Below are 13,800 nucleotides of genomic sequence, written 5' to 3'. Positions count from 1 at the left end.
TGCTTGGAGAATCCCCATGGACACAGGAACCTGGTGGGCTACATGGGGTCACAAAGAGTTAGACACAACTGAGAGGCTAAGCACAGCACACAGCATGCCACTGTCTTAATGTTGCTTTGTAGTAAGTTTAGAAATTAGCAACTGTGAGTCTTCCAACTTTATTCTTCTTTTCTAAGATTACTTTAGCTATACTGACTCCCTTTAATTTTTACATGAATTATTCATGTTGATGGATGGCAAAACCAATACAATATTGTAAAGTAATTAGACTCCAATTAAAATAAATAAATTTTAAAAAATGAATTTAAAAAATTGTATTAAATATGCAGACCAATTTGGAAGAGGATCAGGGGAGAAGGGAGAGTGTCTGATAATGTGTACAAATGCTGTTTTGGAGGTGATTTAAATATTCTAAAAGTGATTCTGGTGATAGTTTCACAACTTTGTTAATATACAAATACATTGACTTGTATACTTTACTTTGGATGAATTTTATAGTATGTGAATTACATTTCAATAAAGAAACTTAATTAAAACAGTAAATCTAATAATGAAATTTGGAATTTGGCCATAGCAAACTTAAAATATTAACAAAGCCAAATGTTAAATCTAAAACTCATTGAAACATTCAAGTTCAATATGAAACCAAATGATAGTGTTGAAACTCAATGTGAAAGTCCTAAACTGGTTGCAATTAGTACTTGTAAGCAAAGAGCCCAATGACACAATTGAGAAATGGCGATACAGCATAGCATGATTTCACACAGGCTGAAGTTCAATATTTAGTCAGCTGCTATATTTATATTAAAGTTTTCCTCAATGGTGAAAAATTGAAAGCATTTCCCCTAAAGTCAGGAACAAGACATGGGTGCCCACTCTCACCACTACTATTCAACATAGTTTTCAAAGTTTTGGCCACAGCAATCAGAGCAGAAAAAGAAATAAAAGGAATCCAGACTGGAGAAAAAGAAGTAAAACTCTCACTGTTTGCAGATGACATGATCCTCTACATAAAAAACACTAAAGACTGCATCAGAAACTTACTAGAGCTAATCAAGGAATATAGTAAATTTGCAGGATATAAAATCAACACACAGAAATCCCTTGCAATCCTATACACTAACAGTGAGAAAACAGAAAGAGAAATTAAGGAAACAATTCCATTCACCATGTCAATGAAAAGAATAAAATACTTAGGAATATATCTACCAAAAGAAATAAAAGACCTATATAAAGAAAACTATAAAACACTGGTGAAAGAAATCAAAGAAGACACAAATAGATGGAGAAATATACCGTGTTGTTGGATCAGAAGAATCAATATAGTGAACATGAGTATACGACCCAAAGCAATCTATAGATTCAACGCAATCCCTATCAAGCTACCCACGGTATTTTTCAGAGAACTAGAACAAATAATTTCACAATTTGTATGGAAATCCAAGAAACCTTGAATAGCCAAAGCAATCTTGAGAAAGAAGAATCAAACTGGAGGAATCAGCCTACCTGACTTCAGTCTCTACTACAAAGCCACAGTCATCAAAACAGTACGGTGCTGGCACAAAGACAGAAATATAGACTAATGTAACAAAATAGAAAGCCCAGAGATAAATCCACGTACCTATGGACACCTTATCTTTGACAAAGGAGGCAAGAATATACAATGGAGAAAAGACAATCTCTTTAACAAGTGGTGCTGGGAAAATTGGTCAACCACATGTAAAAGAATGAAACTAGATCACTTTCTAACACCATACACAAAAGTAAACTCAAAGTGGATTAAAGATCTAAGTGTAAGACAAAACTATAAAACTCCTAGAGGAAAACATAGGCAAAACACTCTCCAACATAAATCACAGCAGGATCGTCTATGACCCACCTCCCAGAATATTGGAAATAAAAGCAAAAATAAACAAATGATATCTAATTAAAATTAAAAGCTTCTGTACATTAAAGGAAACTATAAGCAAAGTGAAAAGACAGCCTTTAGAATAGGAGAAAATAATAGCAAACAAAGCAGCTGACAAAGAATTAATCTCAAAAATATACAAGCATCTCCTTCAGATTAATTCCAGAAAAACAAACGACCCAGTCAAAAAGTGGGCCAAAGAACTAAACAGACATTTCTTCAAAGAAGACATGCAGTTGGCTAACAAACACATGAAAAGATGCTCAACATCACTCATTATCAGAGAAATGCAAATCAAAACCACAGTGAGGTATCATTTCATGCCAGTCAGAATGGCTGCTGTCTATAAGCAATAAATGCTGGAGAGGGTGCAGAGAAAAGGGAACCTTCTTACACTGTTGGTGGGAAGGCAAACTAGTACAGCCACTATGGAGAACAGTGTGGAGATTCCTTAAAAAACTGGAAATAGAACTGTCATATGACCCAGAAATCCCACTGCTGGGCATACATACCGAGGAAACCAGAATTGAAAGAGACACGTGCATCCCAATGTTCATTGCAGCACTGTTTATAATAGCCAGGACATGGAAGCAACCTAGACGTCCATCAGCAGATAAATGGATAAGAGATCTGTGGTACATAGATAAATGGAATATTACTCAGCCATTAAAAAGAAGGCATTTGAATCAGTTCTAATGAGGTGGATGAAACTGGAGCCTATTATACAGAGTGAAGTAAGCCAGAAAGAAAAACACCAATACAGTATGCTGCTGCTGCTGCTAAGTCGCTTCAGTCGTGTCCAACTCTGTTCGACTCCATAGACGGCAGCCCACCAGGCTCCGCCATCCCAATACAGTATACTAACACATATATATATATGGAATTTAGAAAGATGGTAACAATAACCCTGTATGCAATATAGCAAAAGAGACACAGATGTATAGAACAGTCTTTTGGACTCTGTGGGACAGGGTGAGGGCAGAATGATTTGGGAGAATGGCATTGAAACATGTATAATATCATATGTGAAACAAATCGCCAGTCCGGCTTTGATGCATGATACAGGGTGCTTGAGCCTGGTGCACTTGGATGACCCAGAGGGATGAGAGGGGGAGGGAGGTGGGAGGGGGGTTCAGGATGGGGAACACATGTACATCCATGGTCAATTCATGTCAATGTATGGCAAAACCAATACAATATTGTAAAGTAAAAAAAAATAATAATAATTTATTTATTGATAAAAAAGAAAAAAGAAATAAAGTTTTGTAATATGCATAAACATTGGTTTTTTTGGTGTAACTTTTGTTTACCAGATCTAAATTTATTCAAGGCTTCAACATCAATAGATTCATCCATTTTTGGTACTCATTGAAAATGAGCATATATTTTCATGCTCATTGTAATAAAGCAATTGTAATGGAAATTCAGTTTAGTAAAATCACAACTCTTTATTTTATTTAAAATTTTAATTGAAATATTGAAGTGAGTTAGCAACAAAAAAACAGAATTTTTAAGTTAAAATATAATGATTTTAATTTTTCATATGTCAGTGAAATTATGTTGTATATGTAAGTTCATCATATGTTGCCAGTCTTAACTAGTCCACAAGGTATGCAAGAAAACTGAACTGTTTCACACATGCCCTTGCTTGCCTAAAATAGTTGCTGATAAAGATCATATTTTCTGTTTTAACTGGGCACTTATATAGTCCTCCTCAATTCCAGCAAGTTTCTTTGTAGGGGTTTACCTGGCTATACTCAACGTGGAGTCTCACATCTCTCTAGTCAAGCAAGAAAAAAGAAACTCCCCATTCAGCACTGCCTGAAAAGTACATAGCCCAATGTTCATTGAATATCATCCAATCACATAAAAATCCAAGGCATCTGCACTGACCTCTGGCAACAATGCAAGTGCTTCTACTAGAGGAATGCTTCTCAAAGTGTGGACACAGTACCACAGGTAGTCCACAATATAATTTGAGGGAATACATTGGCAGGTATTCTAATACTTATTTAAGTATGCTATGAAAAATAAATAATTAGCATTGTCAGTATTGTACCAAGTATTACTTCTTTAAGATAAGTAAAAATATGTAAAATTATTAATAATTATTTACTTAGAATACCACCTCTCTTGTATTGTCTTTACCTCCCTTTGCTTCTTACTCTGATGACTTATTTTGCACATTATCACATTTCAGATTATATTGTAATTTTTGTAGGCATACCTATCTCTATAATAGATTGGGAGTTCCTTAAGGACAGAGCAAAATCTTTGTATCCTCAGTGCCCCTCAGTGCCTAATGCAATGGCTGGGCCCTGGGAAGTTCTCAGTTAATATTTGTAGAATGAATGAATGTGGATTAGAGCTTTGGTCAGGATAATTACATTCTATAAGCATTGGTCTAGCAGCTATTTCACAGTTGGGGCTAAAATAGCACTGTGTCTCAAAGAGATCTGGAAATTTAAAACTGCAAGACAGGAAACCAAACATAATTAATTCTCTATCAATTACATTAAAAAATTTTATGCTGTTTTCTTATAATGATGAATTTCTGAATTAAGATTCTAAAGCAGAACTACTGGATAAAATAAAGGTTGAAAGAACTGAAATGTAATTAAAAGAGAACAGGCTCCAGAGTCAAGCTTATATGAGTTTGAATTCTGCAATTCAGCATTTGCTAGCTGTATCACATGTAAACTGAGGACCAGAGATAATTCATATAAAGCCTAACATTACCTGACACATATACAAACTCCTCCTGGTGGCTCAGTGGTATAGAATCCACCTTCCAATGCAGGAGTTGGGGGTTCTATCCCTGGGTCTGGAAGATGGCCTGGAGAAGGAAATGGCAATCCATTATAGTACTTTCACCTGGGAAATCCCATGGACAGAGGAGTCTGTTGGGCTATCGTCCATGGGGTTGCAAAAAAACTGGACATGACTTAGCGACTAAACAACAACACCTGGCACATAGTAAGCTTCCAATAAATAGTAGCTGTCATTATTAATTTTATCTAGAGAAAACAAGGAAATATCTTACTAATAATCTCTAAGCAGTGACTCAAGAAGGTCTGACCCGAGAGAAAAATATAAAGAAGTTCCCCCTCTCATCCTGCTCTCATTCCCACATCAATCCCTCTCATGATAGTGTAGTGATTATTACCTTTTCAACTTATGCCAAGAACTAATCTAAAGCACAGCTGGTCTCTCTCCCTGAAGTTCCTGGTATAGATCTTCCTTATACAAGGAAATAAATCATTTTCTAATTCACACTCTCCTGGTGGCAAGCAAATAATTGTTTATAATTAAGGTTTTTCACCCAGTTTCTACCAGGTTAGACTAAATCACAGCACTGTCAAACCAGGCAAATACTTAATTAAGCAGAAGAGGTGACAATAAATCAGTGTACTTTGTTGGAAAAGTTATAGGCCTAAAGTTGAAGTCAAAAACCTGATTTCTATTCTCAACTTACTTAAAATCTTAGATGAGTTGCTTCATTGTTCTAGACCTCAGTTTCTTCACGTATAGATGATAAGCTTTATGCTGACACAACTGACTTATATTTTGAGAAAAAACTAAACTGTATCCCCAATCACTCTGTAAAAAAAGTAAAGTCCAGAGGACTGGACATATATTCAAATATAAAAAGTGAAACTATATAACTTTTGACAGAATTATAAATGGAAAAGTTTATAATTTTGGTATGATGAAGTTCTAAAAATATAACCAATAAATTATATAGAAAAAGTGATAAGACTACATAAAAACTTAAATCTTTTGTTTAGAATAAACCTACCACTATAAAAAGTTCAAAAGATGAAAGAGAAAAAATAAATAGAAAAATAAAGGATACAGTCAAATATTCACACACAAAAATACAAATGGCCATCAAACATATATAAAGATGTTCTTCATTCATAGCTAAAGACATGTGAAATTAATACATTTTAAGATACTAAGTGTTGGCCAGGATAAAAGAAGTGGGCACGTGTTTGTGTTGGTGAGCTTATAAAGTAGTGCTTCTCTCCAGTGCTGATTCTTGCTACCTGTCTCTGAGGCACGTCTATTCCAATTATTATCAGAAATATCCTTCTTACAGTATTTCCACTACCTAATTTGGCATTCCAGAGCCACATTTCATTTTGGGACACTATGTGCAAATAGTGTCTGGTCTCACTATCCCATTTCTTATCACTGCCTCTGCCTTGAGAAAAGTTCAAAGTCTCCTATAGTATGGCTCTTTTTTTCTCTTCTACTCTTTGGGACATGTTCTTCCCAGGTGGCTCAATGATAAAGAATCTGCCTGCAATACAGGAAGCAGGGGTTCAATCCCTGGATCAGGAAGATCTCCTGAAGAAGAAAATGGCAACCCATTCCAATATTCTTTTCTGGAAAATCCAATGGACAGGCTACAGTTCACGAGGTCACAAGAGAGTTGAAAATGACTTAGAGACTAAGGAACAACTTCCCTTTGATAAACAAGTTCTACAATTCCAAGAACTTAACCAGTGTAGTTCTCAAAGCATAGCCATCAGTCACTGGTTGAGGGGAAGAAACACAAAAATTTGGTTAAATTCATGAACTGAAAAAATATATATACAAATTAATATTTAAAGAAATTATCCTGCCACAAATATTTTAAATATAAAATTAAGATGATTAAATACAATAGGATGCTACTTTAATGGGCAAAAGTTAGCATAAACTCCCAAAATAATGTTTCTGTTTTTAAGAGCTACACAAATAATGTTTTTCACAGAATAAAACATGCCTAAGGAAGCAAAATAGCGTGTATTACTCTCTAAAAATCTCCAGTGTGGGCCTTATCCAGGAGAAATCAAGTGCTGAGTGACAATTACAATAAATTTAGAAGTAAACTAGAACATAAAAACAAAAGGAGACTGAGGAAGCAATTCTATTTTCCCTTCAATTTGAATCAGCAATGAGTACAATACATAAAAAAGACTAAACAAAATATAATCCAACAAATTAAATATTGGCATAATTTCTTAATATCTTCTTATTTGCATTTAGACAATTTAACACTGAAACCAAGGGAAGAAACTCCAAAGATATACTTAGTTTACTTACAATAATAAATATACATATAAGTGTAGATTTATACTATTGTCACTAAAATTATAAAAATTGAGCATGTCCATTTGCTTGAATGGTTACTCACTTCAGTATGTTATAATTTCCCAGGTTTTAAGTAAATGAGAAATAAATGAAGCATGTCAGCTATTGTTTAACAAACAAATTGAACAAAACAGGATAGGAACAAACAAACAAAAAGAATGATTCCTTGAAAAATAAGTAATAGGGAAAACCTTGCAATAAATGTTTTCCTCCACGTCCTTAGAATTTAAGAACACAGACGTGTATAAATAATCTCCTCAAAATGACTCTTTAAAGATTATTTCTTAATGATTCTTCTTCAGTGTATCTTATTTTCTCTATTCTTCCTTGCACTCTTTTTAAACTGACTTTTATTGAAAATAGGCTCTAATCTCAATTGGACAGGGTAGGATACTTATCAACTTTTTTATTAATTCTTTTTAGGAGAAGGGGAACACTTTGCGTGGCTTGTGGAATTTTAGTTCACTGGCCAGGGATCGAAATCGAGCCTATGTAGTGAGGGCGCCTAGCCTTAACCACTTGACCACGAGGGAATTTCCTATTAAATTTTTTATAAATTATTTTTATAAGGATAAACAGCATTAGTGAGCTTTCTAATGAGATGGGAGAAGCTTGGAACATTAAGGTAAATTAAAATATAAAAAGCCAAAATATACTTGTTTTAAACTAAAGATGTCACACACTTTGTAGAAGTGTCCCAATATATGTTTTAGTAGTGTATAAGCTATGGATTAATATCTATGTTTTTGTAAGACAAGGCTAATGCTAAACTATCAGAAAATTTTTAAGATTTTAAAAGCCTCATATTTCATGCAAAAATAGATATTCAGTTCAGTTCAGTCACTCAGTCGTGTCCGACTCTTTGCAACCCCATGGACTGCAGCACGCCAGGCCTCCCTGTCCATCAGCAACTCCTGGAGTTTACTTAAACTCATGCCCTTTGAGTCGGTGATGCCATCCAACCATCTCATCCTCCGTCGTCCCCTTCTCCTCCCGCCTTCAATCTTTCCCAGCATCAGGGTCTTTTCAAATGAGTAGATATTAACAATACCAAAACCACAAAGTACAGTAGATAGAATTTAGTAAATTTAAGGAAACTAGGGTTTCCCAGGTGGTTCAGAGGGTAAAGAATCCACTTGCACTACAGGAGATGTGGGTTTGATCTCTAGGTCAGGACGATCCCCTGGCAGAGGGCATGGCAACTCACTCCAGTACTCTTGCCTGGAGAATTCCATGGACAGAGGAGCTTGGCGGGCTATGGTCCAAGGGTCACAGAGTCAGACACTACTTAAGTGACAGCACTAGGGGAAAAATCTACATTCCCTGGAATTACCTTAGACCAAAAAACAAAAAGTGAAAGTAGAATTTCTCTCCCCTACCTTTTCTACTTTCTTGAGGTCATTGAAAACTGACTAAAGAATTCAAGTTTAAGATCATAAAGAAAAAGTGTGACAAATTGATAGAGTAGCATTAACCTATATACACTACCACGTGTAAAACAGATAGCTAGTGGGAAGCTGCTGTATAATATAACACAGGTCACTTAGCCTGGTGCTCTGTGAAGACCTAGAGAGGTGGGATGGGGGGGTGGGAGGAAGGCTCAAGAGGGAGGGGATATATGTATACTTATGGCTGATTCACATTGTTGTATGGCAGAAACCAACATAATATTGTAAAGCAATCATCCAATTAAAATAAATTAAAAAGTTATATTATTAAAAAATAAAATTCTATGATTTATATTTTTAAAAAGACTATAGATGAAATGAGGATCCATTGATAAACATAAATAAGCATTAAAAAAGTATCTGAAGCAGGTTGATGGCCAGAGTTTCTTCTTGAATTTTGAAGAAACTGGAATTGAACAAAATCTTTATTTATCAAATATGCCTTATAGTTTGGGCTTCCCTGATAGCTCAGGTGGTAAAGAATTTGCCTGCAATGCAGGAGACCCCAGTTCAATTCCTGGGTCAGGAAGATCCACTGGAGAAAGGATAGACTATCCACTCCAGTATTCTTGGGCTCCCTTGTAGCTCAGTTGGTAAAGAATCTGCCTGCAATGCAGGAGACATGGGTTTGATCCCTGGACTGGGAAGATCTCCTGGAGAAGGGAAAGGCTACCCACTCCAGTATTTAAGCCTGGAGAATTCCATGGACTGTATAGTTACTAACATTTCTGCATAAGCTATATAATTGTTAATATTACAACCACAGATACATTTTTTAGTACACAACCAAAAAATACCTACTGTGCATTTAATAGATGATCTTGGGCATGTCATTTAACTCCTTGAATTAGAATTTATTCATCTGTATTCCAAAGTGATTAAACTAGAAATCTCCAACGGCCTCCTTCAAGCTTTAAGGTCTGAGAGCCTAAAAATAATATTCCCTCAAATAATCACTTTGAATGTAGTAGAAATTTTGCAATAAAAACATAATAAAACTGTTTTATATTCCTTTATTTTCCCTAGAAAGCAGCTCCATTACTTTTACCATTGGAAACCTACTTTCCAGATCCTTCATATCAGGGATCACCCACTAATTCACTATTTTATTAGCCTCTGGCCTACAGTGAATAAACATAAGTTATAGGAAGAGTTCACTCAGCGAATTACTCATGTCAATTTTATAGAAGTCTCAAAAATAAGTGTATTTATGTATTTTGGCTCACTGTAGATTTACCATTTATTTTGCCCCTGAAAATACCAACTGACAGCGCATGTAAAACACAAATTTTAATTACATAATGTTAATTACATAATCTCCTCATTATTTGCTAACATAACAATAATTCTATTTTTTTCAATTTTTAGAAATATAATACATATTATAATAGCAATGGATGAGGTCAAAATTAAAGATAATTTAATCTGGAAAGAAGATAGTTATTACTAATCAAACAGTATTTTTGAGATCCCATTTCATGCAAAGAAATATTTGGAGAAATACTTTCAATAATGCAACATATATATCATTTTAAACTATGAATATACAGAATATTTGAAGACCTCTTTTATCTTTATCACCTAGCAACCCTTTTTTCATAAACACTTAATACTTTCTTTTGGATTCTCTATCTCAAACATTTTAATATTGGTATTTTTCCTTTATAATTTTCCATATCTTCCTGTGTCATTTCCCAATGATTACTAAATGGGCATGCTACAGCTGATGTAAGTTTTGATAGTGGCAGTAGTCATGTTTAATACCCAGGGGAAATTAGAGAGTCCTGTGGAGAATTGTCCAGCAACCAACTTTCATTGTCATTAATGAACAATTTGTTTTGAAAATTTTTTATTAGACTATAGCTGCCTTACACTGTTGTGTTAATTTCTGCTGTACAGCAAGGTAAATCAGCTATATGTATACATATATTCCCTCGTTTTTGGATTTCCTTCACATTTAGGTCACCACAGAGCACTGAGTAGAGTTCCTTGTGCTATATAGTAGATTTTTATTAGTTATCTATCATTTCTTCTCAAGTGCACAGAGAACACTCCCATCATAAATAACTAATTTAAAATGAGAAATAAGCTAATATATTTTAAATGAGTCAATAAAACTCTTACTTTGACAATTATATAAACATAAAAATTTTACTTATGGCTTCCTTGATGGCTCAGTTGGTAACGAATCTGCCTGCAATGCAGGAGACCCTAGTTCAATTCCTGGGTTGGAAAGATCCCCTGGAGAAGGGATAGGCTACCTACTCCAGTATTGTTGGGCTTCCGTTGTGACTCAGCTGGTAAAGAATCCACCTGCAATTCAGGAGACCTGGTTCCATCCCTGGGTTGGGAAGACTCCCTGGATGAAAAGGCTGTCCACTCCAGTACTCTGGCCTGGAGAATTTCATGGGGTCACAAAGAGTTGGACACGACTGAGCAACTTTCACTTTAAAAAAATTTACTTAAGGAATAATTTCTCAATTTTAGAAAAAATAGTTTTAAAGTTAAGGAATTCTACAGCATATATGTGTATATATATATATATATATATATACACACACACACACACACAGAGTGAGAGAGAGAGTGCAGAGTGCTTACAAAATATTTATGCAAGGAAAAATAAGTATATACAATTTTAAGTCAATATGAAGTTGTATGATAGTGGTTAGTGGAAAATATCAAAACTTGCTTGAGTCATATGAGTGATATAATTTAAAGTCTATAGTTTAACAAGAAGGTAGACTCTTTTAGGACTGAAATAACTGGAGAAGACTTTTGTCAAAGAAGTGGTAATTTTACTTGGGTCTGAACTATTTGATAGACATTTGATAAGCAAAGGTATAAGAGAATAGGGCTGCAATCAGAGGTAATAATATAGCAAAGGAAAAAAGCCTTGGACAGATTGGTTTCTACAAAAGACTATCATAGTTAATGATTGAAAAGAAGAACATGAGGGTGGTGTTCAGAAATTAAGAAATATTTCAATCTTAGAAAATTTACTTATGCATGCATGACTATTTTTTCAATCGGATAAGATACAAACCACAGATGCAACAGGTTAGACCAGAAGAAAGGGAAATTGACCAAAAAGAAAAATTGCTGACAAACTTAAGAGGAATCTTAGAGTCCACTGACCTGCACACTTTTCCTTTGCGTTCAAACTAAGCCTTGCCTCCCAAGATTCCTCATGATCTTTTGTTTCAGCTCACTTGGACTAGGCATTCTGTTCCCCAAACAAACACAGTTTTCCTGCCTCTGCATTTACTGTAACAGTTTATCCAATAGTTCAGAGCCAAGTCAAATACTACCTCCTCAACAAAAAAATTCTCCAATGAGTCCTAAATGATAGTTTCCTTCTGTTTTATTATTAAATTTAGATTGCACAACTCACATGATACAAGCAACTTTTTTATTTATAGATATGTGTGCATCTACTTGCTTTCTCATAAATTTTTAAGGGCAGAAACCGTGATGCAACTTTGCATACCTCAGAGTTTTATAGTTTCATAGGCTAGTCCATAAATACAAAATCCAACTCACAAAATAATGCTAAATGCAAATTTGTTGAATGTGTTCCAGTGTTGACACATTTTTTATTCCTTTCATGCTTCTCCTTATCCTTATGAAGCAATCCTTATATTGAATCCAAATTTTGTGTTACTTTCTAACTTTTGGTAAATAAAATGACTGAAACGTATCTAGGTTCACCCAAAAATGCCTTCACCAGAAACCACTGCAATATTGTAAAGTAATTAGCCTCCAATTAAAATAAATAAATATTTTTTAAAAAAAGAAAAAGAAAAAAGAAGCATCCAGAGAATCTAGGGATGATCCCAATAACTGTGGGGAAAGGAAGAAATTTAAATGTTTTTCTGATTTGCCTACTTGAATCAGAACACATTGAGGTTGAAGGAGAGAAACTGAGCTGCAGTCAGTCTTTACTACCTGATCTGTTTAATTCCACACTGTAGGTGCTGAGGAAGAATGGGAAATGGTAAAATGATCAGTTCTTCTCAGACTGTATTTTAGTTTGAAGGGATTGTTTGTTATTCTATAGCAGCTATGAATATTTCTTTTTTAAACTGATGATTCTAATTTTTAATCCACATGAACACAAATGGATTTCTTCTTTTAAGTAACTGTTCAAAAGGTTAATTTCCTTTTTTGATCAACCTTTCAGCATAGGAATATCAGCTGTTAACCCAATTCAGTTAAATTCAGTTCAGTTGCTCAGTCGTGTCCGACTCTTTGCAACCCCATGAATTGCAGCACGCCAGGCCTCCCTGTCCATCACTAACTCCTGGAGTTCACTCAAACTCACGTCCATCGAGTCAGTAATGCCATCCAGCCATCTCATCCTCTGTCGTCCCCTTCTCCTCCTGCCCCCAATCCCTCCCAGCATCAGAGTCTTTTCCAATGCGTCAATGCTTCGCATGAGGTGGCCAAAGTACTGGAGTTTCAGCTTTAGCATCATTCCTTCCAAACAACACCCAGGACCGAATGGACTGGTTGGATCTCCTTGCAGTCCAAGGGACTCTCAAGAGTCTTCTCCAACACCACAGTTCAAAAGCATCAATTCTTCGGTGCTCAGCTTTCTTCACAGTCCAAACCAAGGCATTCTGAGAAACTGGTTCAAAATCCTACATTTTTGCCCATTATTATCTTCAAGGACCTTATTCACCAATCTGCACTCCCATTCTAACAAACTTTAGGGCTCACTAACTACCTTTGGAAAGCAAATCAAAGCCTCTTTTAGAGTAGAAAGCCACCTAAAGATAACTAGGACTAGGGTGAGGTTAGGGGGCACTCAGGCACAAGTTATACGGGGCACCCCAAAACTCAATAATAAAGATAAATATTTAATGCACTACTTTAAAGAGCTAATTAAAGTTTTTTTTTAATTCTATGATAAACAAAATATCAATTTTAAATAAAAACAAGATCCTACCTTACACTTGTGGGGCTTCCCAAGTGGCGCTAGTGGTAAAGAACTCGCCTCCCAATGCAGGTTACATCCCTGGGTCAGGAAGATCCCTTGGAGGAGGGTATGGGAATCAACTCCAGTATTCTTTTTTTTTTTTTTTTTAAATCCCTTATGCTAAAGTTGTTTATATTTTCTTTTTTTTTAATTTTAAAATCTTTAATTCTTACATGCGTTCCCAAACATGAACCCCCCTCCCACCTCCCTCCCCACAACATCCCTCTGGGTCATCCCCATGCACCAGCCCCAAGCATGCTGCACCCTTCGTCAGACATAGACTGGCGATTCAATTCTTACATGATAGTGTACATGTTAGA

Source organism: Capra hircus (assembly GCF_001704415.2).
Source record: "Capra hircus breed San Clemente chromosome X unlocalized genomic scaffold, ASM170441v1, whole genome shotgun sequence".
Lineage (NCBI taxonomy): Eukaryota > Metazoa > Chordata > Mammalia > Artiodactyla > Bovidae > Capra > Capra hircus.
This window is presented reverse-complemented; position numbering follows the sequence as displayed.